The sequence below is a fragment of the Rutidosis leptorrhynchoides genome, chromosome 1 (assembly GCF_046630445.1).
Source record: "Rutidosis leptorrhynchoides isolate AG116_Rl617_1_P2 chromosome 1, CSIRO_AGI_Rlap_v1, whole genome shotgun sequence".
Classification (NCBI taxonomy): Eukaryota; Viridiplantae; Streptophyta; class Magnoliopsida; order Asterales; family Asteraceae; genus Rutidosis; species Rutidosis leptorrhynchoides.
The window spans coordinates 589,739,065-589,766,105 of NC_092333.1; positions in this window are offsets into that span (position 1 = coordinate 589,739,065).

Consider the following 27,041-nt stretch of genomic DNA (forward strand, 5'->3'; position numbering starts at 1 on the left):
TGACTTTGACTTTCAGTTGACTTTTGTTGACTTTCTAAATATGGAAACTTTCCAAAAATAGAAACTTTCCTAAAATAGAAACTTTCCTAAAATAGAAACTTTCCAAAAATAGAAACTTTCCTAAAATAGAAACTAAATAGAAACTTTCCAAAAATAGAAACTTTCCAAAAATGGAAACCTGCTAAAAATAGAAACTTTCTAAAAATAGAAAGTGTGTGTCCGTACGCTGTTCTGATCAAACCGATGCATGTTGAGTATTGTTCTATGTCTACTTGCAATATGTACAATAACTATCATACTAAGACTTGACCTAAGTTAGTTATTTATATCGACCTGCTTTATTTATAGGTCGGCGTTGTGATCATTCTTGATCACTTTACTTCGTATACTGTTCGCATTCTTGTGTGGTTACTTCTTTTGCTTTAAGGTGAGTTATAGTCCCATTTTTCTATTTTATATCTTTTGGAATGAGAATACATGCAATTTATTTTATATTTTGGACACAAGTGGAAGTTGATTTAAATTATTCATTGTGAGTTGAACAAAAATATTCCCTAGTCTGGTAACTGTAATCACTGGTTTCTACTGGTGAACGCGAATCCTACGGATAGATTTATCAGGTTTGACAACCCCATTTCGAGCTAGTCGCGCTAGCAATTTATAATCGGAATGTTTAGTACTTCGTATTTAGTTGAAGATACACTTTTTCAGTGTATATTATTTATTGTATTTGGCAAGGGTAAATAAAGGGTTAAGTGGTTACCAGGTGGCTCACGAAAAATGGAATAATGTTTTTATATGTTTTCTAGCATATAATTTTGTGGTTCAAAAAGGATTTTTTATGTTTTTAAACATAAATTTTTATGGTTTAAATTAAATATTGTTTGCAATATTAAACCTATAATTCACTCAACATTTTTGTTGACAGTTACTCGTATGTTTTATTCTCAGGTTCATGATAGATTGCTTCCGCTGTGCTTAGAGAGTCTGCATATTTATGATGGCAGCTTTTGTTAAACATTAACTTGCATTCTATTTTGATACATTTAATAGTGGATGCTGTTGACTTTGTTTTGGTCAACTTTTGGTTAAGTAATAATGTACGGTTTTTCTAAACTTACATATTTTGGTAGGTTTCCTTTATAGAAAATCATTTTTAAATAAAGAATGCAAGGTTATTTATTAAATTCATATAGATTTGTGATTAAGCTGTGGGACCAAGATAACGATGGTCATCAAGTGTACTTTGACGGGTCGTTAAAATCCTTCTTCTTGACAAACAAAATAGGAGCTCCCCATGGTGATGTGCTTGGTTGAATGAAACCACGTTCTAATAGTTCTTGCAGTTGGCTTTGCAGTTCTTTCATCTCGCTGGGTGCGAGTCTATAAGGAGCACGAGCTATTGGTGTAGCTCCTGGTACAAGATCTATTTGAAATTCAACAGATCGATGTGGAGGTAGTCCCGGTAATTCTTTCAGAAATACATCGGGAAATTCTTTTGCGACAGGAACATCACTGATGTTCTTTTCGTCAGGTTTAACTTCCTCGATGTGTGCTAGAATGATGTAACAACCTTTTCTTATTAGTTTTTGCGCCTTCAAACTACTAATAAGATTTAATTTCGCGTTGTTCTTTTCTCCGTACACCATTAAAGGTTCTCCTTCTTCTCGTACAATGCGAATTGCATTTTTGTAACATACGATCTCTGCTTTCATCTCCTTCAGCCAGTCCATGCCAACTATTACATCAAAACTCTCTAACTCTACTGGTATCAAATCAATCTTAAATATTTCGCTACCCAGTTTAATTTCTCGATTCCGGCATATATAATCTGCTGAAATTAATTTACCGTTTGTTAATTCGAGTAAAAATTTACTATCCAATGGCGTCAATGGACAACTTAATTTAATACAAAAATCTCTACTCATATAGCTTCTATCCGCACCCGAATCAAATAAAATGTAAGCAGATTTATTGTCAATAAGAAACGTACCTGTAACAAGCTCCAGGTCTTCCTGTGCCTCTGCCGCATTAGTATTGAAAACTCTTCCGCGGCCTTGTCCATTCGTGTTCTCCTGGTTCGGGCAATTTCTAATAATGTGGCCCGATTTTCCACATTTATAACAAACTACATTGGCATAACTTGCTCCGACACTACTTGCTCCGCCATTACTCGTTCCGACACCATTTGTTCCTTTCGTTCTGTTAACCCCTGGTCCGTAGACCTCACACTTCGCCGCGCTATGACCATTTCTTTTACACTTGTTGCAAAATTTGGTACAGAACCCCGAGTGATACTTTTCACATCTTTGGCATAGCTGCTTCTGATTGTTGTTGTTACGGTTGTTATTATTGTTGGGATGATTGTTGTAGTTGTTGTTGTTATTGTTGTTGTGCCATTTGTTGTAGTTGCGATTGTTGGGATAGTTGTTGTTGTTTTGGTGACTCTTATCACCGTTTTCCTCCCACTTTCTTTTAACTAGCTTCATGTTGGCCTCTTCGGCAGCCTGTTCTTTAATTCTTCCCTCAATCTGGTTCACTAGTTTGTGAGCCATTCTACATGCCTTTTGTATGGAGGCAGGCTCGTGTGAACTTATATCTTCTTGGATTCTCTCCCGTAACCCTTTCACAAACGCGTCGATCTTCTCTTCCTCATCTTCGAACGCTCTCGGACACAATAGGCACAATTCTGTGAATCGTCTTTCGTACGAAGAAATATCGAATCCCTGTGTTCGTAACCCTCTAAGTTCTGACTTGATCTTATTGACCTCGGTTCTGGGACGGTACTTCTCGTTCATCAAGTGCTTGAATGCTGACCACGGTAGCGCGTAAGCAGCATCTTGTCCCACTTGCTCTAGATAGGTATTCCACCATGTTAACGCAATACCTGTGAAGGTATGCGTAGCGTACTTCACTTTGTCTCCTTCAGCACACTTACTTATGGCAAACACCGATTCAACTTTCTCGGTCCACCATTTCAATCCGATTGGTCCTTCGGTCCCATCAAATTCTGAAGGTTTGCAGGCAGTGAATTCCTTGTAGGAGCATCCTACACGATTTCTTGCCCCGTTAGCTGTATTACTAGATTCAGAGTTATTGTTGGTATGTAGCGCGGCCTGTACTGCGGCTATATTTGAAGCAAGAAAGGCACGAAATTCCTCTTCACTCATATTCAAGGTATGTCGAGTAGTCGGTGCCATTTTCTTCAAAATAGTCAAATGAAACAAGTTAATCATATAGAATATTAAGAGTAGTCAATAGTATCTCGTAGCATAATATGAACTCATTTATAAAAGCTTTTTCTTCATATTAGAGTTTTATAAGTTTAAATTCGGGTACTACCTACCCGTTAAGTTCATACTTAGTAGCTAATATATAATTCAACTACTACAATTCCATATGAAAAACTGATTATAATAATATATCACATACAAATATTCTTCAAACTTACTACTTCGCTATATTACATATAACATGAAATATAGTACACTATGATACAGGACAGTTTTGAAGATAAATCTAGTTAATACGCAAGTTGTTCAGCAAAGGAAATAAAGACACGTAATTCATAAGTCCAAAAACAAGTCATGCATTCTGGTTTTACTAAGACGACTTCCCATCCTTGGTCTTGTGGAAAATAACCGTTATGACCATTGGCTAGGCAACATGTTGTAATGTCGTCAAAAGGACGATGGTTTCGTAATGTCCAACAGCCCCGTAATAATCTAAAAACCTTGTTTCTCACCCCAACTACTGAATCCGTCACTTGTGGGAAAATTTTATTTAAAAGCTGCAATCCGATGTTCTTTTTCTCACGTTGGTAAGAAGCGAATATCACTAACCCGTAAGTGTGATGACCCAGAAATTTCTGATCAAATTTAAACTTTAATCTTTATATGTTCCCGACACGATAAGCAAAATCTGTAATGTTGAGTCTCGAAAGTTTTGAAATCTATATTATGTAATCAATTACCCTTTGGCTATGCTCAACGATTCATGAACATTTAGGTGTATATTGATATGTATATACTTATTAATTGAAAACGTTAACAAAGTATTAGATATGTAACACTTTACATGAACGCAGTTTTGTTCCAATATAAGTTTTTTATAATTATCGACGAGATTAAAAGATAATATCATGTGATTATCAGATACATTGAATTATGATTACGAGTCTCTTTTGAGAGGTCCAATATGATTTATTCCTTTTAACGATATTCGGAATAATTTGTAAAACTCTTTATAAATAAAAACAAAAGTGTCATGTACGAAAGTTAGACAAAAGTTAGTGGATAATTGGTTTTCATAATATTCTATTAGTATATTTTCAAAACGTGCGGAAACATTTTTTCGATATACAGAGCTTGATTATTTAAAATGCCCTTGTTTAAATAACATGAATTAGAATATTAATTGCTAAACATATAATTAACTTACAACGTGTATTTAAAATGTGTTTAAGTATGTTAAATTCAAATTAATTAAGTGAATGATTGTAACAACTAGTTATTGTTCGATTGATACATAGTCATATTAATTAGAACATTTTATAAGTTAAGATATTTAATGACGCATAAAATTAAGTTTTAAGGTATAAACGATACGTATTATAATATTTTCTAAATGAAATTTAAAATGAACTTTGAAATGTAATTGGTTTTGAAAGACTAAATATTATACCGTTAGATAAATATTTCAAATATATATATAAATTAGAAATTCTAAATAAGAATATATATATATATATATATATATATATATATTTTAACCTAGTCATAAAACGTCCTGATTCAAAATAATATATTTTGATAAACAACGAGTCGCTGATTTATAAAAGTAAATGACCACAACGCTCAATTATATAAGTTACATTTTTCATAAAATAATTTACCAATGACTAAAAACTAAATTTTTATAATGGTACGAGTCACTAAACGTAAAAGGCTAGTTTTCTCAACGTACGAAAGTGCGCTCGAAAAACTGAAAGTGGTACTTGAGTCGAGTGACAACGTACGTGTCATTTTAGTAGAAATTACATTTTTACCATGAACGTAAATATAATATAATATTTAAATAATTATAAAGATTAAATATATTAAATGATTAAAACATGTGTCGACTAAATAATTGAAAGATCAAAAATTGAACATAGCATGGTCATGGTTGGTGAGGCAACTCTATATAGTTCGATCAATTTATGGTTCCATTTCATTCCTTCACTCCAATTACTTCGTATATATTATTAATTATTATTATTATTATTATTATTATTATTATTATTATTATTATTATTATTATTATTATTAATCTTATTTAGTATTAGTATTAGTATTATCATTATCATAATATTTATTATTATTAGTATTATTATAATTAAAATTAATATTATTAACACTTAATTATTATGATTACTATTATTATCATTAAAATGAACACGATATAAAAGACGATTTAAGAACTATTAACAAATTGATTAGAAAATAATGAGTATGAGTATCATGATGAAATTTAAATATTGTAAGATAATGATTTAGATAAAATTATCGTTCTTATTATTTTTATCACTACTAATATTATTAAAAGTATCGTTAAGTATTAAAACTATCATTTTATCAAAATTATCATTTTAATAGAAATGTCATTGTTATTATAAAATATCATGATTATTGTCATTTTAAATAAAAATTATTATTTTAAAGTTAATATTAAAAAGTATCGTAAATATTAAAGAAATCATAATTAAAATTATCATTTTATCATAATGTTATTTTAGTAAATATAAATATTGATTTTTATTAATAAAATAATAATAATTATTATTACAAAATAATACGACTTTTACTTATTATTATTATCAATGTTATTTTATCAAATAAATATGTAATACAAAGATATTTTACTATGTGTAATATAATTACATCAATAATACCTATCATATTATCTTTATGATATTAAATAAACTATATAAATTTTATTACTTAATATATATAAAAGTATATTTTATTATATAAATGTTAATATAAAATTTTACTTATTAATAAATAAATTATATTATTTACTCTAATAAATCTTTTAAAAATATTTAAAAATATAAACGACGGTATTTAAACTATATAATAATCATGTATAAATTTTGGAAATCATTTTGAGTCAAATTGACTTTTGTTGACGGTTGCATATTAGTCTCGAGCATTAGGATTGTGGTACACTATGACCTGACCAAAATTGATATACATATATTGACCAACATATAAATATATATAATTAATATAGGTTCGTGAATCCGAGGCCAACCCTGCATTGTTCATTATTGTTATATGTATTTTTACTACAAAATTCATTATGGTGAGTTTCATTTGCCTTTTTACCCTTTATATTTTTGGGCTGAGAATACATGCGCAATTTTTATAAATATTTTACGAAATAGATACAAGTAATCGTAATTACATTATATGGTTGAATTATCAAAATCGAATATGCCACTTTTTATTAAGTCTGGTAATTCTAAGAATTAGAGAACAGACACCCTAATTGACGCGAATCCTAAAGATAGATCTATGGGCCCGACGAACCCCATCCAACGTACCGGATGCTTTAGTACTTCGATGTTATTTTATATCATGTCCGAAGGGTTTCCTGGAATGATAGGGGATATTCTTATATGCATATAGTTAATGTCGGTTACCAGGTGTTCAATCCATATGAATGATTATTTTTGTCTCTATGCATGGGACGTATATTTATGAGAAATGAAAATCTTGTGGTCTATTAAAATGATGAAAATGATTATTTATGTTAAACTAATGAACTCACCAACCTTTTGGTTGACACTTTAAAGCATGTTTATTCTCAGGTTTGAAAGAAATCTTTCGCTGTGCATTTGCTCATTTTAAAGATATTACTTGGAGTCATTCATGACATATTTCAAAAGACATTGCATTCGAGTTGTTGAAGTTTATTTAGAGATTATTATTAAGTAAATGATAGATTAGGTCATTTATAGTTTGGATATTATGAAATGGTATGCATACCTGTCAACCTTCGATGTAAATGAAAGTTTGTCTTTTAAAAATGAATGCAATGTTTGTAAAAATGTATCATATAGAGGTCAAGTACCTCGCGATGTAATCAACTATTGTGAAACATTTGTAATCTATATGGACTTCGTCCAGATGGATTAGGACGGGTTATGAAAGTTGGTATCAGAGCGGTGGTCTTAGCGAACCAGGTCTGCATTAGTGTGTCTAACTGATAAGTCATTAGGATGCATTAGTGAGTCTGGACTTCGACCGTGTCTGCATGTCAAAAGTTTTGCTTATCAATTGTGTCAAAAATCATCTGCTTATCGTCCTTAGGAAATTACCTGCTTATCATTCTTAGTCTAAACGCGTCTTACTGCATTCATTGCATAGATAGTGTATGGACAAAATTCATATCTTAGCGTATCTACTAATTAATATCTCCGCGTATCTGTTACTGTAAACTTTGCCTGACATATTCCGTAAATTCCTCCGTAATCTACAAGATCTTTTGCCCTATATATATGGATATTCTATATAATTAGAATACCATCCGATAGCCGAAATTCATTTCATATCGAAAAATCCTTTATTCAATCATACGAAATGGAACTCGCCACCAGTTCAAGTCCCCCGGATTCCGATATGGAATTCCACTCAAACTCCGAAAGCAGTGTGACCGGAATGGATCAACCAATTAGTCATCATCTATTTTGGATGAAATGGGGATGGGTTCGTAGCCTCCTTAATCATTGGAGACAAGAAGAAGGTGATCCTTTCCATCCACCAAATTACCCTCTTGGCAATGAACCTGACGCACTTACCGGCGAACCTGTTCGAGAAACCATTTTCTCTCTCATTTCCAGAGTATCTCGTCACGATTATATACTACATCAAATTCTAGATTTTATTTATCCGCTCGTCCCAACCGACAATCACCCTGGTGTAATAGAAGAAGTCAACGAGCTTCGCGCTCGGGTAGTGGCTTTGGAGAATATGGTGCGAAGGTTACAAACATCATCAGCAGCACCAGCAGCATAACCAGTACCGCCAGCAACATCAACATCGCAAGCCTCAATACCCTAAGCACCAGCAGCATCACCGGTATCAATGGTATCACTATTATCAACACCAACAATATTATTACCACCACCAACAATCACATCCGCATCACATGCTTCAACATCACAATCTGTACCTCGGATATCAACATCACACGCACCATAAATACCAAGGAGTATCAACAACAATAAACGATGAAGTATTGATTCATAACTTCATCGGAGAAACATTCTGCGGTGACTATGTAATCTCTAAAGTCATGGAGATTATCTATTTCAGCCTTAACCATAAATCAGATACGTGGACATAGATGATAAAGAAAAGAATCGAAACCTTGACAAGAATGGTACGCGATTTACAAGCTAGACTAGTTTTACCAACAGCATCATCAGTATTCTTAGCCTCACCAACACAGTCAGTGCTGTCAACATTGTTAGAATCATCAGCACCTCTAACATCACAAGCTCCGCCAGTTCAAGAATCACTGAGGAAATCATTATGAATCACACAACAGATATAGTATTAGCGAGTTATGAAGTATTAACTCAATTCCTCCGAAGAATTTATATGTATATCATATATATATAAATTTTTAAACCATAATAAATCTTTCTGTACTAAGCTATTATGTATGAAACTTAACTACTCGATTAATTCATATTACTAATATGCTATGATGTACATTCTTCGTTAGCAACTTAACCATCGTTAACTACAATCTCTGTTTCAAATCAATGAATTCCGTTTCATAATAAACCAAGTGTATCATTCAATAACATGTTTGATTTTACACTTTCATCTTCGAGGAACTCGAAAGTTACTGGAAAACAATATTCGTATCTTGCGAAGTTAGCAAAAGTTCTATGATCATCAGCATGATTCACTAAGGAAATATCCATAAGAATAAATAATAAAGTATTGATCACAGTAGTGAAATACTCTGTAAAGATTATGTAATCCCTAATGTTAGAAATTATTCATTTCTAATTCCAGCCTACGATCAAAGGAACTTAACTCATCAAATCTGTATTACATCTGAAGAAAATATACTTATATTTTCATAAAGACTATGATAAAATTCTCTGGTACAAAATATTACTTGTGAAATTTTTTTTTAACGGGTAGGTAATACCCGAGAGATATTTAAATTCACAATTAATATGTTACATTCTTCGATTCTGATTTAACAATCATCAACTATACTCCCTACTTTCACAACAATACGCATTCTTCTATAGGAATCAAAACAACCATATTCGTTCAAATCTAAGTACATATTCTGATTTTGGAATTTCAAAATTCAACTCGAGATATAACCGAAATCATCACTCATAGATTCCTACATCTTTCAAAGCTATACTTTGACTTCAAAACTATGATAGAACATCACTTTTATTCGTAACACTCAGAAGGATATGAAAATCATTCGAGAATCAGGACGATTTCATCATTTGGATATTGACTATGACAATCTGCATTTAAAACCTTTCGAAATTTCGAAAGACACTTCAAATAATGAACAATCGAGATGATGATCCAATCGCATGTTACCCGTCATTTTGTACCTGAAAAATTCTCGAAACCAAAGTCATAGTTTAACACGTACCCGCGTCGAATTCTCTATCATTTAGTAGCAAAAACAACCTTACGATTCCTTTTCAAAGTAGCCAATTTTGTCACAACTCCAGCAAGTCAACTTCGAATTTTCAGTAAAACTAAATTTTTATTATAACCTCGATGGATATGTTGCCCTTTCGCCATCGTTACTGGGGAACCTTTTCATATCTCGCCACCTTAGCAATAAACTTCTCAACAACTTCATTGATTTTTAAGCCTCTCCGAAAAGTCATTGTACTTATTCATTGAAACCCCATCATGTACTCACCTACATCCAGTAACAATAATTGTCATACCAACTACTGGGAATCAGCAATCAGTATTTTGAAATTTGCAACGATTCTACGCCAACAGTTATATGTATACATATAATGTCTATCTCCTAGACTTACAGACTTCGAATGTGAAGTTTCTGAAAAACATCTCAAACAATGAACTAGTTTTCGAAATTCTAATGAAATAGCAAAAAAAAAAAAAAAAAAAAAAAAAAAAAAAACTGTAAACGACTTTGACATTCAAAAGTTTGATGATAAAGAATAATGTGTTAGTAAAGCCCAGAAAAAGAGAAGAGTTGATACTAAACAACGGATTGAGCAGACCGTGAAGGATACCAAGGACAAATACAAGGGCCAAAGTCTGTATTTAAAGAATCTTGATGATTCTGTTTCTGATGAAGTCATTAACGAATATCTTACTCCTTATTCTAAACATTTGCGGACATTATTCTTCATCATCATCTTATCTTAAATATTATAAGATATCTTCGTATCTCCCATTATACATATTCTCCATATTTCTGGAGATATTCTCACAATTATTCTTATCTGAAATCATTTATCTCTCCGTAATATCTGCAACATAAAAGAAACTGTGTTAGTTTCTAAATTCTGAAAAATTCGAATATGAATGTTTTTGAAGTAGTGTTGGAAACTGATGCATGAGTTAGTATAATATAATGACACTTGATCAACGTGATTATATTACAGTAATTCATGTTGAGTTTCTAATGGAACATGATGATTCACAAACCATACCGTCATCATGTGCCATTTACACGACTCTTACATTCTATCTAATCTCTAAACATATCAAGAAAATATTTTTCTTGATGATTCGGTCTTTTCCAGGGTATTATGGTAATTTAACAAATCAAGATTGTGCCATTACCATTTCCTTCTTAGAACATTAAATATGTTCATCCAAAACTTCATACCTACGAATTCTGGACCATTACAAGAGGTGCTTAATCGCAAGAAGAGGAAACGAAAGAATGAAGCTCCGAATTAGAAATGGGGGTATAAATCGCAGCAAATAGAAAAGAGCATTAATTATGGATGACCATGATTATAGAAGACAGAAATAAGAGCTTAGAAATATAAGGGAAGATATAAAACCCAACAACAACTCAGAAATTACAAACCGTATATATCGATGCATATAGCAACATAAAGACACGGGAGAACTAGAAACACTATAAACCCAAGAGCATAGTAGAAGTAAATAGATTCTTCCGGTGGTAGATGAAAAAGAAGAACGACAGATATGAAAGTTAAGAGGATATCAAGGATCAGGATGGGATGGAGCATATTAACGAATGCTTTAAAGTATGAATTGAGGAGAAAGAATAGAAAGTGTGAGTTGTGAGAAAATGAAGACGGTGGATTTATAGTGAAAAATCCGACAGAAAAATCAAGATGGAATATCGTATTAAATCAAAGAAGATCCTAATTTCCTTAATCGCCGAAGAACCAAATCTTATTACGAAGATTTTCTTTAAATCCCTTAAATTCCGGAATTCAAACATAACTACGTCATCAGTTAAAACGTTTCTATATTTACTCATTCCACTCTTTTGCGATAGCTTCACTTATACTCTTCGTATAATAAAAATTGTTTTATCTATATTACTCAATGATGATAAAACTCTATTATCACCTCATATTCGTCATGAAAACATTTTTATAGTTAGCCATGACGACCTCGACCAAATTTCGGGACAAAATTTCTTTAACGGGTAGGTACTGTGATGACCCGGAAATTTCCGATCAAATTTAAACTTTAATCTTTATATGTTCCCGACACGATAAGCAAAATCTGTAATGTTGAGTCTCGAAAGTTTTGAAATCTATATTATGTAATCAATTACCCTTTGGCTATGCTCAACGATTCATGAACATTTATGTGTATATTGATATGTATAATTGAAAACGTTAACAAAGTATTAGATATGTAACACTTTACATGAACGCAGTTTTGTTCCAATATAAGTTTATTATAATTATCGACGAGATTAAAAGATAATATCATATGATTATCAGATACATTGAATTATGATTACGAGTCTCTTTTGAGAGGTCCAATATGATTTATTCCTTTTAACGATATTCGGTATAATTTGTAAAACTCTTTATAAATAAAAACAAAAGTGTCATGTACGAAAGTTAGACAAAAGTTAGTGGAGAATTGGTTTTCATAATATTCTATTAATATATTTTCAAAACGTGCGGAAACGTTTTTTCGATATACAGAGCTTGATTATTTAAAATGCCCTTGTTTAAATAACATGAATTAGAATATTAATTGCTAGACATATAATTAACTTACAACGTGTATTTAAGATGTGTTTAAGTATGTTAAATTAAAATTAATTAAGTGAACGATTGTAACAACTAGTTATTGTTCGATTGATACTTAGTCATATTAATTAGAACGTTTTATAAGTTAAGATATTTAATGACGCATAAAATTAATTTTTAAGGTATAAACGATACGTATTATAATATTTTCTAAACGAAATTTAAAACGAACTTTGAAATGTAATTGGTTTTGAAAGACTAAATATTATACCATTAGATAAATATTTCAAATATATATATATAAATTAGAAATTCTAAATAAGAATATATATATATATATATATATATATATATATATATATATATATATATATATATATATATATATATATATATATATATATATATATATATATATATATATATATATATATATATATATTTTAACCTAGTCATAAAACGTCCTGATTTAAAATAATATATTTTGATAAACAACGAGTCACTGATTTATAAAAGTAAATGACCACAACGCTCAATTATATAAGTTACATTTTTCATAAAATAATTTACCAATGACTAAAAACTAAATTTTTATAATGGTATGAGTCACTAAACGTAAAAGGCTAGTTTTCTCAACGTACGAAAGTGCGCTCGAAAAACCGAAAGTGGTACTTGAGTCGAGTGACAACGTACGTGTCATTTTAGTAGAAATTACATTTTTACCATGAACGTAAATATAATATAATATTTAAATAATTATAGAGATTAAATATATTAAATGATTAAAACATGTGTCGACTAAATAATTGAAAGATCACGGATTGAACATAGCATGGTCATGGTTGGTGAGGCAACTCTATATAGTTCGATCAATTTATGGTTCCATTTCATTCCTTCACTCCAATTACTTCGTATATATTAATTATTATTATTATTATTATTATTATTATTATTATTATTATTATTATTATTATTATTATTATTATTATTAATAATCTTATTTAGTATTAGTATTAGTATTATTAGGTAGTGTTATTAGTAGTATTATACATAAAATATTACGACGAGGTCATGAGCAAGTTATTTTCAAAATGGATTTTTCGAGTAGGATAGGGCTAAGGAAATTATGGGTTATAGCTATGGAGGTGATGAGTAATGTTCGAGGGTATACTCATGAGGTCAATCTAGTGTTTATCGTCTCAGTTGCATCTACGTACCTTTCCTGCAATATTGAATCTCAATATTGATACGTGAGTACTTGTAAATTAATTTTTACTTATTGATAGTGCATCCCTGACTAGTGCTCGAGAATATAGGAATATGCATGCTTGTATTTTTGATATTGCCCTTAGATAGGTTATGTTAAATCTTGAATTAGTTACACCTGTGGTTGAGATAAGGTATAAGATATGCATGTCATTGGAAAGTTAGCGAAAAATTAAGAACTTTTCATTTAGATATCAAATGGATTCGATGAACGGATTAGAAGTTATTGTCAAATGATTTTTTGTAAAAATGATTATTATTATCGTCGTTATTATCGTCGTTCTAATTTTTATCTAATTATTATTATTATTATTATTATTATTATTATTATTATTATTATTATTATTATTATTATTATCAATAAAAATATTATCATTAAAAATTGTTATTTTTATTATTATTACTATTGTTATTATCGTTAAAGTTATAATTAGTCTCATTATTATTATTATCATTAAAATAGTTATTAGTATTATCATTATCATAATATTTATTATTATTAGTATTATTATAATTAAAATTCATATTAGTAACACTTAATTATTATGATTACTATTATTGTCATTAAAATGAACACAATATAAAAGACGATTTAAGAACTATTAACAAATTGATTAGGAAATAATGAGTATGAGTATCATGATGAAATTTAAATATTGTAAGATAATGATTTAGATAAAATTATCGTTCTTATTATTTTTATCACTACTAATATTATTAAAAGTATCGTTAAGTATTAAAACTATCATTTTATCAAAATTATCATTTTAATAGAAATGTCATTGTTATTATAAAATATCATGATTATTGTCATTTTAAATAAAAATTATTATTTTAAAGTTAATATTAAAAAGTATCGTAAATATTAAAGAAATCATAATCATAATTATCATTTTATCATAATGTTATTTTAGTAAATATAAATATTGATTTTTATTAATAAAATAATAATAATTATTATTACAAAATAATACGACTTTTACTTATTATTATTATCAATGTTATTTTATCCAATAAATATGTAATACAAAGATATTTTACTATGTGTAATATAATTACATCAATAATACCTATCATATTATCTTTATGATATTAAATAAACTATATAAATTTTATTACTTAATATATATAAAAGTATATTTTATTATATAAATGTTAATATAAAATTTTACTTATTAATAAATAAATTATATTATTTACTCTAATAAATCTTTTAAAAATATTTAAAAATATAAACGACGATATTTAAACTATATAATAATCATGTATAAAGTTTGGAAATCATTTTGAGTCAAACTGACTTTTGTTGACGGTTGCATATTAGTCTCGAGCATTAGAATTGTGGTACACTATGACCTGACCAAAATTGATATACATATATTGACCAACATATAAATATATATAATTAATATAGGTTCGTGAATCCGAGGCCAACCCTGCATTGTTCATTATTGTTATATGTATTTTTACTACAACATACATTATGGTGAGTTTCATTTGCCTTTTTACCCTTTATATTTTTGGGCTGAGAATATATGCGCAATTTTTATAAATGTTTTACGAAATAGACACAAGTAATTGAAATTACATTATATGATTGAATTATCGAAATCGAATATGCCCCTTTTTATTAAGTCTGGTAATCTAAGAATTAGGGAACAGACACCCTAATTGACGCGAATCATAAAGATAGATCTATGGGCCCGACGAACCCCATCCAACGTACCGGATGCTTTAGTACTTCGATGTTATTTTATATCATGTCCGAAGGGTTTCCCAGAATGATAGGGAATATTCTTATATGCATATAGTTAATGTCGGTTACCAGGTGTTCAATCCATATGAATGATTATTTTTGTCTCTATGCATGGGACGTATATTTATGAGAAATGAAAATCTTGTGGTCTATTAAAATGATGGAAATGATTATTTATGTTAAACTAATGAACTCACCAACCTTTTGGTTGACACTTTAAAGCATGTTTATTCTCAGGTTTGAAAGAAATCTTCCGCTGTGCATTTGCTCATTTTAAAGATATTACTTGGAGTCATTCATGACATATTTCAAAAGACATTGCATTCGAGTCGTTGAAGTTTATTTAGAGATTATTATTAAGTAAATGACAGATTAGGTCATTTATAGTTTGGATATTATGAAATGGTATGCATACCTGTCAACCTTCGATGTAAATGAAAGTTTGTCTTTTAAAAACGAATGCAATGTTTGTAAAAATGTATCATATAGAGGTCAAGTACCTCGCGATGTAATCAACTATTGTGAAACGTTTGTAATCTATATGGACTTCGTCCAGATAGATTAGGACGGGTTATGAAAGTAAGCATAACATGCTTCTTTATGTTGCATGTTAGAAGCTCTTTCTAATTTACGAAATCCTATGTTGGGATATGTTGAGTCAAAATAGGTTCTTAACCCGTAGCGTAAAATTGCATTTGGGTTCCCCGCATTTAACGCTTTAAAGAAAACAAGGCGTAGCTTAAAGTCTCCCCAATGTGATATACCCCACCTATCAAAGGAAAGCCTTTTATAAACTAAGGCATTTCTAGAAAGTCTTTCAAATGTTTGACAAGTTAATTTCGCCATAACTAAATGTGCTGATGAATTCTGACCGACTCTAGACAAGATTTCCTCAATCATATCCTCTGGTAGGTCTTCTAAAATATTCGGTTGTCTACCCTTAGCGTCCATTTTGTTTTTATACTGTAAAATAGACAAGGATTAGATTCGTAATAACAAACAATACAAGCAATTTTTACATAGAACATAAAAGTACAAGCACACTACAATACATTTATTACACAACATGCTCACACCCCTCTAATCTGAATCACTGGTTTCTTCTTCTTCGGACTTGGTTCTTTTTCCTAATATTATAGGGATATATGATGTTCCTCTAATACGAGTCATCATTTTCCACATTGGTTTAGAAAAACCTGGTGGTTTAGAGGTTCCCGGGTTATTGTCACGATATTGAAAATACGGGTGTTGACGGTACATATAAAGTTCATCGGGGTCGGAATCAGATTTCTCTATTTTGATGCCTTTTCCCTTATTATTTTATTTTGCCTCATTAAATTGGGTCGGGGTAATTTCTATAACATCATCGGAATCCTCATCAGGATCCGATTCATCGAAAAATTGGTAATTTTCTCAATATTTTGCTTCCTTAGCGGAAACACCATTGACCATTATTAACTTTGGTCCATTGGTTGAGGATTTTCTTTTATTTGACCGGTTTTCTGTGGTTCCTACTATTCCCCCCTCCGGAACCTCTTCTTCTGGTTCCTCTTCTTCCGGTTCCTCTTCTTCCGGTTCCGTTTCCTCTTCTTCTGGTTCTTCGGGAACTTGTGAATCTTGCCAATATATATTCGACTCTTCGTTATTATTAGGTGAGTCAATGAGATTTGTGCTAGAGGTAGACATCTATCACACAATATCAAACATGTTAAGAGATTAATATATCACATAATATTTACATGTTAATAATGTATAGTTTCCAACAAAAATGTTAAGCAATCATTTTTAAAGAAAACACGGTCGAAGTCCAGACTCACTAATGCATCCTAACAAACTCGATAAGACACACTAATGCAAATTTTCTGGTTCTCTAAGACCAACGCTCAGATACCAACTGAAATGTCCCATTCATATTGATTATAAACGTTCCATATTAATTGATTTCGTTGCGAGGTTTTGACCTCTATATGAGACGTTTTTCAAAGACTGCATTCATTTTTAAAACAACCATAACCTTTATTTTATCAATAAAGGTTTTAAAAATATTACGTAGATTATCAAATAATGATAATCTAAAATATACTGTTTACACACGACCATTACATAATGGTTTACAATAGAAATATATTACATCGACATATGTTTCTTGAATGCAGTTTTTACACAATATCATACAAACATGGACTTTAAATCTTGTCCTTATTTTAGTATGCAACAGCGGAAGCTCTTAGTATTCACCTGAGAATAAACATGCTTTAAACGTCAACAAAAATGTTGGTGAGTTATAGGTTTAACCTATATATATCAAATCATAACAATAGACCACAAGATTTCATATTTCATTACACATCCCATACATAGAGATAAAAATCATTCAAATGGTGAACACCTGGTAACCGACATTAACAAGATGCATATATAAGAATATCCCCATCATTCCGGGACACCCTTCGGATATGATATAAATTTCGAAGTACTAACGCATCCGGTACTTTAGATGGGGTTTGTTAGGCCCAATAGATCTATCTTTAGGATTCGCGTCAATTAAGGTGTCTGTTCCCTAATTCTTAGATTACCAGACTTAATAAAAAGGGGCATATTCGATTTCGATAATTCAACCATAGAATGTAGTTTCACGTACTTGTGTCTATTTTGTAAATCATTTATAAAACATGCACGTATTCTCATCCCAAAAATATTAGATTTTAAAAGTGGGACTATAACTCACTTTCACAGATATTTCCTTCCTCGGAAATAAGACTTGGCCACGGATCGATTCACGAACCTATACAAATAAGTACATATATATCAAAGTATGATCAAAATATAATTACAACCATTTTTATTATGTTTTAAAGATTTGAGTGTATTAAGTCAGCTGTCCTCGTTAGTAACCTACAACTAGTTGTCCACAGTTAGATGTACAGAAATAAATCGATATATATTATCTTGAATCAATCCACGACCCAGTGTATACACGTCTCAGGCTAGATCACAACTCAAAGTATATATATTTTTGAAATCAACCTCAACCCTGTATAGCTAACTCCAACATTACTGCATATAGAGTGTCTATGGTTGTTCCAAATAATATATATACATGGGTCGATATGATATGTCAGAAAATTTGCATACGTGTCTATGGTATCCCAAGATTACATAATATATTAGAATACATGTATAATACAATATAAGTTAGCTAGGATATGATTTGTATAGATTTGTTAAACATTTCCCGTAGCTAAAAAGATCAAAAATATCCAATCTTGTTTTACCCATAACTTCTTCATTTTAAATCCGTTTTGAGTGAATCAAATTGCTATGGTTTCATATTGAACTCTAATTTAAGAATCCAAACAAAAAAAGTATAGGTTTATAGTCAGAAATTTAAGTTACATGTCAATTACTAAAGAGGTAGTCATTTCTGTCGAAAGAACGACATCTTGATGACCATTTTGAAAAACATACTTTCACTTTGAGTTTAACCAAGATTTTTGGATATAGTTTCATGTTCATATGAAAAATCATTTTCCCAGAAGAACAAGTTTTAAATCAAAGTTTATCATAGTTTTTAATTATCCAAACCAAAACAGCCCCCGGTATCACTACGACGGCGTATATCCGATTTTATGGTGTTCATCGTGTTTCCAGGTTTTAAATCATTAAGTTAGCATATCATATAGATATAGAACATGTTTTTAGTTGATTTTAAAAGTCAAGCTATAAGGATTAACTTTTGTTTGCGAACAAGTTTAGAATTAACTAAACTATGATCTAGTAATTACAAGTTTAAACCTTCGAATAAGATAGCTTTATATGTATGAATCGAATGATGTTATGAACATCATTACTACCTCAAGTTTTCTGGATAAAACTACTAGAAATGAGAAAAATGGATCTATCTTTAAAGGATCCTTGGATGGCTTGAAAGTTCTTGAAGCAGAATCATGACACGAAAACAGTTCAAGTAAGATTTTCACTCGAAATAAGATTGTTATAGTTGTAGAAATTGAATCAAAGTTTGAATATAAATATTACCTTGAATTAGAAAGATAACCTACTATAAATAACAAAGGTTCCGTAATCTTAGATGATTACTAGGAATGAATTAGAAAGCTTGGAAGTAGACTTGCAAACTTGGAAGTATTCTTGATTTTTATGAAACTATACTTATGGAATTTATGAAGAACACTTAGAACTTGAAGATGGAACTTGAGAGAGATCAATTAGATGAATAAAATTGAAGAATGAAAAGTGTTTGTAGGTGTTTTTATTCGTTGGTATATGGATTAGATATAAAGGATATATAATTTTGTTTTCATGTAAATAAGTCATGAATGATAACTAATATTTTTGTAATTTTATGAGATATTTCATGCTAGTTGCCAAATGATGGTTCCCATATGTGTTAGATGACTCACATGAGCTGCTAAGAGCTGATCATTGGAGTGTATATACTAATAGTACATACATCTAAAAGCTGTGTATTGTACGAGTACGAATACGGGTGCATACGAGTAGAATTATTGATGAAACTGAACGAGGATGTAATTGTAAGCATTTTTGTTAAGTAGAAGTACTTTGATATGTGTCTTGAAGTCTTTCAAAAGTGTAAGAATACATATCAAAACACAACATGTATATACATTCTAATGGATTCGTTAAGTCTTCGTTAGTCGTTACATGTAAGTGTTGTTTTGAAACCTTTAAGTTAACGATCTTGTAACAACCCAATCCAAACCACGTTCGAACCCGCTTAAAATATCAAAAAAAAAAAAATTTTTGTTGCACAGCTATTGGCGCGGCGCGCCAAGACCCCGCGCGGCGCGCAGAAGGGCCTGGACAGACTGCTGTCCCAAAAAGTCAAAAACGTGAAAATGTTTGACCACCTCCAGACATAATTAGACAAAATGCTTTTCACCACATATTCAAATATGTAAAACTAACACGTTCCATTAATAAAAAGGGTTTTATAACGCCGGGCCCACCTATGCCCAAATTACCCTTAAAGTACGAATTACAAGTTTTCGACCACAAGACTTTTAATACAAAATAAAGCCGAGCATGGCGACTGGGGATACGCTACCCAATCCTAATCAATCCAAAAGCAAGCCTTCTAAAGCAACTACGCAAGTCCACTAGTCCCACGCTTACTCGAGCCACCGCATCCATGCAAATCTATAAAAAGGTAAACAACGAGAGGATAAACTAACGCTTAGTGAGTGATAACATACTACATACATATATATGTATATAAATGGACACACCACACAAAATATCAAATACCGCATACCGAAGCATCCCTGTATAAGGCAACTACACTAAGCATACCGTACGATCTCTAAGCAACAAGTTAAAGATATCAACAAGTATAAGTTCACCAACGACGATGTGAACAACGCCAATAAGCTACACCCGGAGGGTTAGCTACAACACAACAATACAACAATATATATATATATATATATATATATATATATATATATATATATATATATATATATATATATATATATATATATATATATATATATATATAACAATATATAAACGAATAAGGTTAACCCCTTAACCCATTACCGAATACCAAACACCACAATGAAGATTGGCCGAGCTACACGAGCCTTACTAATCCGAAACCACACGAGATTACTATCTTCAACAAGACAACATCGAGGTTGGCCGAACTACATGAGCCTTAGTAATCCGAAACCACACGAGATTACTACCTCAATAAGATGACCGAACTACACGCGTCATCGTGAATCCGAACTACACTCGACTCACTTCTCAACATCAAACCCCTTCGACATTGGGGTTATATCATTCACATCACAATCACGTGTGATAATGTACACACCAAATGTGTACCTCGCCAAAGGTGATCAACCAAAATGCACAACCGTGCCAATTGGACCTATACACAAGTCCATCAAAACCACCTATATGTGAAATGAGCTCTATAACCGAGAATCACTTCACCCGACCCGCACCCATCCTACACATACATATGCACATAGGATATTAACACTCACCTTGTCGCCTTGATGAAACGCTTCCAAATAATCCGCAACTTGTCAATGGAAAGCACCTATTCCATAATCATAAATACCACAACACAATTAGGATGGATTTACAAACCAACCCAATTCGACACTTAGTGCAATTTAGACCCAATTGCACTTCCAAGCACAAATCATTCCCAAACTAACCAATAATCACTAACACAAGTGATAATGGTCCTAATATGCCAATTAAACCCGAACACAAGTGTTAAACACTTATCATTCTCAAAATCGCCCATAAACCCTAATTTGGACCCATTAAGTCAAAATCTCACCAATTACAAGTTTTGACACCAAAACATATTTAACTCGGTTTTATACTTCAACTTAATCCATTTTAAGTTTATAAACCTCATCGAATCGACATTCGGGTCATAATCATCAACAAACCCTAACTTTGACTCTAGTCAAAATTAGTCAACCACAAGAACCCTAAAGGTCTCCAATACATCAATAATCACTAATACTAGTGATTATACACCATTCTCAAGTCTTAAACATGGTTAAATCATTAACCAACCCAAAACCCGCCTTTAACACTTATAAACCCGAATCTTGGTGTTAATCTTCAATTAACAAGTAAATGGGTTCCATTTATGAATCATACAATCAAAAGCCCCAAATTTGAATGATGAACACAAAAATGAAATTCGGAGTTAGAGCTTACCACTAGTATCACCGTGTAGCTAAGAACGAGGAGAACAAACTTGTCTACTACGCTAAAGATCAAAACCCGCTTCTTCCTTTCCAAAAATCCGTTTGAATCAAATGGGTGTTTGAGTTCTTGAGAGAAATATGAAAAGAAAAGGAAAAAGAAATGAATAAAAGAAATGGGTGGATGAGGTTAAGTCCACAAATCTGGCTCAAATGTGAAAAGACCGAAATGCCCTTTTAAAAACTCTAAAATAACAAAAGGGGTCTGCCAGCGACATATGGCGCGACGCGCCATAACCCCGCGCGGCGCGCGTCTGGGCAGAATCAGAATCCAGGTCTTACAAATCTCCCCCACTTAAAATCGATCACGTCCTCGTGATCTTCACCACTTAACCAAACGGACCACACTCCACGGTCCTCAAACATAAGTCCCAACCGACTTTCCTAAGCAATTCTTCCCAATGAATCGCCTTTAGCAACTAAATCGTCACCCGCGATTTATCAAATCCACAATTCGAGCACTAAAACCATGCTCATTCCCTAACATCGGGAAAACTCAACCAATCTCGTACCGAGATATCAATCCCTTAGCGTACCCTTACCGAGTACAATGCTAAAAGCAACCAAGTCTCAACCTAAGGTCAACAACCCGAAACGATGAAGACCGAACCAAACGAACCCTTATGGATAACACTTACCACTAAACATCCCCTATAGTGCGCAATACAACCAATACGCAACTACCGTAACATCATAAACAAACGGCTAAAACCGATAGCGCCCAAAACGACTATGGAAACACTGATCCCAAGGTGTACAAAATCGACTATCGTCACACCCGTAACAACATGTGAGCGAAACACGGCTATCGCATCACTCAACACACAACATGGTCCTCGCGACCCCACCATTGGCGTATCAAATGACCAATAGATCAAACATCTTGGCCCTCACGACCCCACCATCGGTGTATAAACCAACCGATAGATCACACATGGTCCTTACGATCCCACCATTGGTGTATAAAATAACCAATAGATCAAACGTCATGGTCCTTACGACCCCACCATCATTGTATAAAACAACCGACAGATCACACAACACGAAGGCTGGCCGAAAACTACACGCGCCTTAGTGAATCCGAAACCACACGCGACTCACTACCTTCACCTCAACAACAATCGAGATTGGCCAAACTACACGTGCCTTAGTGAATTCGAACTACACGAGAGTCGCTATCCCAGAGGAATGACCGAACTACACGAGTCATTTGTGAATCCGAACTACACGAGAGTCACTCCTCAATACCATGACCGAAACCACACGAGTCATTTGTGAATCCGAACTACACGAGATTCACTTCCACAATAAGATGACCGAACTACATGCGTCATCGTGAATCCGAAAACACACGCGATCCACAATCTCAACACAGGAATGGTACTCGCATTTCCCACCGGTACTCGCATTTCCCGATAATGTTACACCATACCGACATAACACTACTCCCTTGATGAAGTCAGCGGACCCCGAAGGTCATGCTCCACCGATATAACACTACCCTCATGATGAAGTCAGCGGACCCCGAAGGTCATGCTCCACCAATCAGTAATCCCATGATGAAGTTAGCGGACCCCGAAGGTCATGCTTCACCAATCTCAACACCGGATGAAGTCAGTGGACCCCGAAAGTCATGCTTCACCGATATAACACCACGCTCATGATGAAGTCAGCGGACCCCGAAAGTCATTCTCCACCAATCACGTACTACCATGATGAAGTCAGCGGACCCCGAAGGTCATGCTTCATCAATCAACGCCCTTTTGGCCTCGAACAACGAGTAGCGTAACATCGCGCTCTGCTACGCCATAGTGAATCCTAACGGATACAACTAACCATTCACACAATCGAGCAAGAACCGCCTATATCAAACATAGGTACCCAACAATAGTTCTCTAAAAGAGAATCCGATACACACATCCCTTAACCGAGGGATTTCACCCTGCTCGCCCAACACGTCCATTATCTCTCAACAAGATTTACCACATTACCACCTCGGTGATAATTTAAATCCAAATCATAAGTACAATCTAACCGAAATTGTTCTCTACCACAAATCGACCAAAACTAGATCCCAACACAATTTTCAGATCTACTAAAAACGTCATCCGAAATCTCACACTAGAACTTTCTCGTGCGGGGGTGTAACTCCCCCACTTGGAACTACGTTCCATAACCGCATCTTGTACAACCGTACAATGCTATCAAAGGTAGACCTTACCAACAATTGGGTTCACACGACCCATCTCCACATCTTGCTCCAACCTTGAGCACGCGAAGGATTTCAATCAATCCTTAAACACTTCGAACAAAAAGTGTACCACGATTACACAAACCATACCCTCGCAATCATCCAATTGTTTTAGTTTGTCAAATTCCACCTAGTCACTCATGTACTTAAGGGTTTCACTTCGGTACCCTAAGTACAATGTAACCACAACATAATCGGAGTCGAACACCACGCTAGTAGGTATAAAAGAGGCACCTAATGTCGCGTCACGTAGACTCCTTTACCAACATACATCGAGATCCAAAACACTTGATTTCAAGTGTTTCATCCCACCCGCCGAACCTCATGGTTCATCAACTTCAACACACAAGCGAACACGCGCTTAACATCCGAACACCAAAACCCATTTCCATGGCTTGGTAGAAACATTTCCCAAATACTAAGGAATGCTTGGTTGCACCAAGTCTTACGCCCTTCGCCCGACAATCAAACGTCACCATAGGGTACTTCTATTAGGAACGTCACGCATAACAACAACATGCACAACACAACGCATTTAATAAACTCAAAATCAACGGCGCATAATAAATAATCAAAGGACATATTTATTAAAATGAAACGTACCTTAACGTCTCCTTGCCGCACCCGTCCCCGCTAACTTGGGACATTCCGACTTACGATGTCCTTCCTCTTGACAATTGAAACACACCATGCCATCACCCTTTGGTACCGCACATTCCCAAGACTTGTGACCCCTCATGCCACAATTGTAACATCTAGACGCACTAGAATCCGATATACCCGTTCGTGTACCACCCGTGCTCACACTCGGACCCTTAGTCCTCTTACTCGAAGCACCATACGAAACAACCCTTCTCTCACTTGCAGGTTCACTCTTCTTGGATCGTGAATACGACTCGAAACCTCTAGCCAAGGCGAATAACTCCGCAAACGATTTCGCTTGACCCCGGCTAATTTTATTCTTCAAGTCATCATTCAAGGTCCGATAGAAATCTTGCATCAACAAATGATCATTCCCCAAATACTCCGGGCAAAAATGAGCCTTCGCCATAAAGGTCGTCTTGAGAGTATTCAAATCCATAGAACCCTGTTGCAAATTTCGCAACTCATTACGCATTTCCGACAAGTCGGCTGAAGTCCGGAACTCCTCGAAGAATTCCTTCTTAAACTCGTCCCACGATAACGCCATAAACGTTTCACCACCGGCAAGATCAATCTTACCATCCAACCAATCCCTCGCCCTACCCCGCAACAAACTCGTAGCGAGTCTTGTCTTTTTCTCGGGAGGGCAATCAATAGTACGAAAACACCCTTCAACATCCGAGATCCAAGTTGTACTTATCAAAGGATCCGGTTTCCCGTCATACATCGGGGGTTTAGTCCTCATGAAGCTCTTAATACAACGCTCCATTTCACCACTACTTTGAAGTTCGGAATACTTCCTATCCATTTCTTCCCGAAATGCACTTATTTGCTCCGCAACGGCGGCCGCAACTCTAGCGTTAATCTCAGCGTTGTTCGTCTCGATCCCACTTCCCGTCGCCATTCTAAGGAATGCAAAGCGATTAGATCACGAACGTATAAAACCACACACGCAACACCGTCCCATCTTACTAAACACTCGTCGTACATCACTTGTTAGACACGATTTGCACCCGTAATAAGGTTTGCAAGTCCTTATTACGCACACACGCCGATGCTATAAACAAACACAAACGAAATTCTACGCGATATAAACTCACGCGAGAATTATCATCACAACACAATCATATATTAATAATATCCGCATTACTAATATAAAGGTTAGTCAACCTATAAACAAGGCACTAACTAAACCCATTTCGACCCGTAATCCTACAAGTCCCGCAACAAATTAAGCACACACAAAAGTCTAAGTCTAGGCACCTATCTCAAGTCACCTAAATACCTTAGACCATGCTCTGATACCACTTGTAACAACCCAAATCAAACCACGTTCGAACCCGCTTAAAATATCACAAAAAAAATTTTTTTGTTGCACAGCTATTGGCGCAGCGCGCCAAGACGCCGCGCGGCGCGCAGAAGGGCCTGGACAGACTGCTGTCCCAAAAAGTCAAAAACGGGAAAATGTTTGACCACCTCCCGACATAATTAGACAAAACGCTTTTCACCACATATTCAAATATGTAAAACTAACACGTTCCATTAATAAAAAGGGTATTACAACGTCGGTCCCACCTATGCCCAAATTACCCTTAAAGTACGAATTACAAGTTTTCGACCATAAGACTTTTAATACAAAATAAAGCCAAGCATGGCGACTGGGGATACGCTACCCAATCCTAATCAATCCAAAAGCAAGCCTTCTAAAGCAACTACGCAAGTCCACTAGTCCCACGCTTACCCGAGCCACCGCATCCATGCAAATCTATAAAAAGGTAAACAACGAGAGGGTAAGCTAACGCTTAGTGAGTGATAACATACTACATACACATATATGTATAAAAATGGACACGCCACACAAAATATCAAATACCGCATACCGGAGCATCCCTGTATAAGGCAACTACACTAAGCATACCGTACGATCTCTAAGCAACAAGCTAAAGATATCAACAAGTATAAGTTCACCAACGACGATGTGAACAACGCCAATAAGCTACACCCGGAGGGTTAGCTACAACACAACAATACAACAACATATATATATATATATATATATATATATATATA